The following is a 6000-nucleotide window of genomic DNA, read 5'->3' as shown; positions in this document are numbered from 1 at the left end:
GTCCTGGACCCCTCAGGGGCATCCGTGAGAGTGGGAATCAGCTTCTTCCACACTCCTGTGAATGTGGACATCTTGAACTCTTCCCATGAATCATGAATATTCTTTTTTTTTTTAACTTTTTTTTTTTTAGTTTGACAGAGAAAGATCACAAGTAGACAGAAAGGCAGGCAGAGAGAGAGAGGAGGAAGCAGGCTCCCTGCCAAGCAGAGCCCAATGCGGGACTCAATCCCAGGACCCTGGGATCATGACCTGAGCCAAAGGCAGAGGTTTAACCCACTAAGCCACCCAGGCACCTGAATCACGAATATTCTTTTTTTTTTTTAAAGATTTTATTTATTTATTTGACAGACAAAGATCACAAGTAGGCAGAGAGGCAGGCAGAGAGAGAGAGAGAGAAGGGAAGCAGGCTCCCTGCTGAGCAGAGACTCTGATGTGGGACTCGATCCCAGGACCCTGGAATCATGACCTGAGCCGAAGGCAGAGGCCCAACCCACTGAGCCACCCAGGCGCCGCCCCCGAATCACGAATATTCTTAATGGCATCTGGAATAGCACATCTTTCCCAGACACTTTTCAATTTACTTTGCCCAGATCCAAATAATTCAGATATTATTAAAGAATCTTTAATACTGGGGCGCCTGGGTGGCTCAGTTAAAGCCTCTGCCTTTGGCTCAGGTGATGATCCCAGGGTCCTGGGATCAAGCCCCTCATCGGGCTCTCTACTTGTCAGGTAGCTTGCTTACCCTTCTCTCTCTGCCTGCTTCTGTCTATTTGTGCTCTGTCTGTCATAAAAATAAATAAAATCTTTTAAAAAAATCTTTAATATTAAATAATCCTATTAAATAGCATTAAACAATCTTAAATAGTAAGACCTGAAAGTCTGAATTACTCCCTGATCTGGGGTCTGCGGGATGGATGCTGTGTTAGCAAGTCCGAAAACAACATCCATCTTGTGGGGCATCTCCATCAGAGCTCTTGGGTGACCAGGCACATGGTCAATGATAATATCTTGATGTCAAGTAATATCTTGAAAACAATCTTTTTTTTTTTTTTCTTCTTGAGCAATAGGACTCAACAGTGGGCTTAAAACATTCAGCAAACCATGTTGTAAACAGATATGCTGTCATCCAGGCTTTGTCGTTCCCTTTGTAGAGGGCAGGCAGAGTGGATTTAACATAATTCTTGTAAAGATTGTATTTATTCATCTGACACAGAGAGAAAGAGCATAAGCAGGGGGAATGGGAGATGGAGAAGCAGGCTCCCCGCTGAGCAGGGAGCCTGATGCGGGACTCAATCCCAGGACCTCAGGATCATGACCTGAGCTGAATGCAGATGCTTAACTTACTAAGCCACCAAGGCGCCCAGGACCTAGGATTTTCAAAGTGGTAAATGAGCATTGGCTTCAACTTCAAGCCACTAGCTGCACTGACCCCTAACAAGAGAGTCAGCCCATCTGTTGAAGCTTCTAAACCAGGCATTGACCTCTCCTCTCCACCTGTGAAAGTCCTATGTGGCATCTTGTTCCAGTGGAAGCCTGTTCCGTCTGCACTGAAATCTGTTGCTTTACTGTAGTCAGCTTTCTCGGTCTCTGAACTAGAGCTTCTGGAAAGCTGGCTGCAGCTTCTACATCAGCACTTGGGGCTTCCCCTTGCACTTTTTTTTTTTTTTTAAGATTGTATTTATTTATTTCACAAGCAGACATCACAAGTAGGCAGAGAGGCAGGCAGAGAGAGAGGAGGAGGCAGGCTCCCAGAGGAGCAGAGAGCCCGACATGGGGCTTGATCCCAGGACCCTGGGATTATGACCTGAGCCGAAGGCAGAGGCTTTAACCCACTGAGCCACCAAGGCACCCCTCCCCTTGCACTTTCATGCTGTGGAGACAGCTTCTTTCCTTAAACCTCACGGACGGATCAACCTCTGCTAGCATCAGGCTTTTCTTCCACAGCCCCCCCCCCCGCCCCGCCCCTTCACAGAACTGAGAGTTGGGCCTTGCTCTGGATGAAGCTTTGGCTTACGGGAATGTTGTTGATCTTCTATCCAGGCCATTCACCCTTTCTCTTTATCAGAAATAAAGCTGTTTCACTTTCTCACCATTCATGTGTTCCCTGGAGGAGCACTTTTAATTTCCTTCAAAAAGTTTTCTTGGGGGGCGCCTGGGTGGCTCAGTGGGTGAAAGCCTCTGCCTTTGGCTCAGGTCATGATCCCAGGGTCCTGGGATTGTCCCGCTTCAGGCTCTCTGCTCAGCAGGGAGCCTGGTTCCCCCTAGCCCTCTGCCTGCCTCTCTGCCTACTTGTAATCTCTATCTGATGAATAAAAATTAAAAAAAAAAAAATCTTAAAAAAAAATTTTTTTTTCTTGGGTTTTCACAACGTGGCGACCTGGTGCAGGAAGCCTAGCTTTCAGCCCATTTCAGCTTTCAACCTGCCTTCCTCACTGAGCCCCATCATGTCTAGCTTTTTATTTAAAGTAAGAGACATGTGACTCTTCCTTTCACTCAAACTCTTGGACTAATTTCAATGTTGTTGTGTCTCAGGGAATAGGGAGGCCCCAGGAGAGGGAGGGGGACCGGGGAAACTGTTGGCCAGTGGGGCAGGGAGCACACACACAATGTTTACTGATAAATGATGCTGTCTTCTAGTTTGCTATCTTCTATCGCACAGTTCATGGTGCCCCAAAACAATTACAATAAACATCAAAGATCATTGATCGCAGTTCACTGTAACAAATGTAATAATGAAAACGTTTGGGGCGCCTGGGTGGCTCAGTGGGTTAAGCTGCTGCCTTCGGCTCAGGTCATGATCTCAGGGTCCTGGGATCGAGTCCCGCATCGGGTTCTCTGCTCCGCGGGGAGCCTGCTTCCTCCTCTCTCTCTCTCTGCCTGCCTCTCTGCCTACTTGTGATCTCTCTGTGTCAAATGAATAAATAAAATCTTTAAAAAATAAATAAATAAATAAATAAATAAATAAATAAATAAATAGAAAACGTTTGGAGCACCTGGCTGGCTCAGTCAGAAGAGCATGCGACTCTTGATCTTGGGGTCCTGAGTTTGAGCCCATATGGGATGTAGAGATTACTTAAATAAATAAAAGTTTAAAAAAATAGGGGCACCTGGGTGGCTCAGTGGGTTAAGCCTCTTCCTTCAGCTCAGGTAGTGATCTCAGGGTCCTGGGATCGAGTCCTGCATTGGGCTCTCTGCTCAGTGGGGAGCCTGCTTCCTCCTCTCTCTCTCTCTCTCTGCCTGCCTCTCTGTCTACTTGTGATTTCTCTCTCTCTGTCAAATAAATAAATAAATACTTTAAAAAAAAAAAAAACCTTTAAAAAAATATAGGGGAAGGGGCACCTGGGTGGCTCAGTCGGTGAAGCGTCTGCCTTGGGCTCAGGTCATGATCCCGGGGTCCTGGGACTGAGCCCTGTGTTGGGCTCCCTGCTCAGATGGGAGCCTGCTTCTCCCTCTCCCTTTGCCCCTCCCCCTGGCTTGTGCTTTCTCATGCTCTCTTGCTCTTTCTCTCTCAAAGGAATAAATAATTTCTCAAAAAATAAAAATAAAAAAATACAGAGGCATTTGGGTGGCTCAGTTGAACGTCCAACTCAGTATTGGCTCAGGTGTTGATCTCAGGGTCATGAGTTTAGACCTGAGTTAAAAATTAATTAGCTAGGGGCGCCTGGGTGGCTCAGTGGGTTAAGCCTCTGCCTTCAGCTCAGGTCATGATCTCAGGATCCTGGGATGGAGTCCTGCATCAGGCTCCCTGCTCAGCAGGGAGCCTGCTTCCCTTCCTCTCTCTCTGCCTGCCTCTCTGCCTACTTGTGATCTCTGTCAAATAAATAAATAAAATCTTTTAAAAAATTAATTAGCTAATTAATTAATGAAAAAGTTTGAAATCTTGCAAGAATTACCAAAATGGGACACCGAGGCACAAAGTAAACAAATACTGTTGGAAAAATGGCACTGTAGACTTGCTCGACACAGGATTGCCACAAACCTACCATCTGTTAAAAAACAAAACAAAACAAACAAAAACGCAGTATCTTCAAAACACAATAAACAGAGATATGCCTGTATATTATATTAAGACAACATGCTCCAAAAACAAAACAGAAAGGTTGTGTGTCCTGACCACATTTTCTCCAGTCACGCAATGGGCATTTTGAAAGGCTCTATCAGTGAGTCAGGAACTGGGCTAAGTTGTGGGGAGACAGCAGTGAACAAGATGGGATCCCAGCAGATTCACTCCCCAGGCTGGCAGCCACGGAACCAGGACCAGAAACAGAGCTGCCGATGCTGTGGCCAAGTCCTTTCCATTCTGCCGAGAGAGGTAGTCTCTGGTCTTGGGCTGCTGCCAGTGGAGAACAAGGAGAAAGATTTGCAAGAACTCTGTCCCTAACCCCCAACTCCTTAGGGATCCCCAGAGCTCACCTCCTCTAAACAGTCTTCTCGGAACAATTCTACGGAGTAGATGCTATGATTCCCACAACACCCCACGTTGCAAATGAGAAAAATGAATGTTCAGAGAGGGAAAGTGACTTCCCCAAGAAGGCACAGCTAGTCTGAGAGGATCTGCTTCTTTGCCAACATCATGCTGCTTCTTTGGCATTTGTGGGCAGAGACATGGGTGTTTGCATGGCAGGAGAACATGTTTCCCTTGTTAGATTCCTATAGATTGAGAGGTGAGGGGTGTTTCCTCCAAATATTCAGGTGTCTGGACACTGTGATGGCTCAGCTGGAGCCTCAGGGCTCAAAACCCTGGCAGAAAACCCAGCTTAAACTAGAATATAGAGGTAGAGCTATCTTCAGGCATGGATGCACCGAGGAACTCAGATGACATAGCCAGGATTCAATGTCACCACCCATCTCTTAAGTCTCTTTTCCTTTCTGCCTGCTTTATTCTCTTTCCTCATGATCACAAGATGGCTGCCAGCAGCACCAGGCATGCATCCTAGTCCCTCAGCAACTCCAACAGAAATAAGGACTCTAGGGGCGTCCGGGTGGCTCAGTCAGTTAAACTTCTGCCTTTTGGCTCAGGATCAGGTCATGATTCCAGGTTCCTGGGATTGAGTCATGATTCCAGGTTCCCAGGATCAAGCCCGCATTGGGCTCCCTGCCCACTGGGAAGTCTGCTTCTCCCTCTCCCTCTACCTTTTCCCCCTGCTCTTGATCTGTCTCTCTCTCTCTCTCTCTCTCTCTCTCTCTCAAATAAATAAATAAATAAATAAATAATCTTTAAAAAACAAAGAAAGGGGGTGCCTGGGTGGCTCAGCGGGTTAAAGCCTCTGCCTTTGGCTCAGGTCATGATCCCAGGGTCCTGGGATCGAGCCCCACATCGGGCTCTCTGCTCAGCAGGGAGCCTGCTTCCCTTCCTCTCTCTTTGCCTGCCTCTCTGCCTACTTGTGATCTCTGTCTGTCAAATAAATAAATAAATCTTAAAAAAAAATTAAAAGACTAGATGTTTAGTAATGTCTAGTATATGGTTGCTGTCCAAAGAATCCTCAGGGGTTGACTGATTCCGTGTGTGTGTGTGTGTGTGTGTGTGTGTGTGTGTTTTCATTGATATCAGGGACCAAGTCAAATAGGGTCCAGACAAAATGAATAGCCCACAGGCATGCAAGCAGAATGAGACTCGTTTTAAGGGCTTTTAAATTTTTACTTTGTTTCTTCTTCCATAACTGAGCAGATACTACAGTCTAGAGCTCCCAGAGGAGAACATCAAACTCTCCAGGAACAGACCCTCCTGACGACACACACCAGCCTGTCAGAGACGACAGGGTCAGGAACACACTGGAAGGAGCCCACTGGGATGCTGGCAGGGGAGGGGGCAGCTCGAGCTTGTCAGACCCAATTAAACTATTTCTTAACTCATGTAACCCTGCAGAGAGGTTGCCTGGGGACAAGGATGTCCCAGCCTGACCCCTTCCCCTTGGGCCACCAGCTACTCTAATTCAGCTGGGCAGTTTGAGTTTCTGCGAGGAATTGGAGGTCCATTAAGACCTGACCAACAATGGGTGC

Source organism: Mustela erminea, chromosome 10 (genome assembly GCF_009829155.1).
Source record: "Mustela erminea isolate mMusErm1 chromosome 10, mMusErm1.Pri, whole genome shotgun sequence".
NCBI lineage: Eukaryota > Metazoa > Chordata > Mammalia > Carnivora > Mustelidae > Mustela > Mustela erminea.
The sequence above is the reverse complement of the archived record's forward strand: the minus strand, read 5'-3'. Positions refer to the sequence as shown.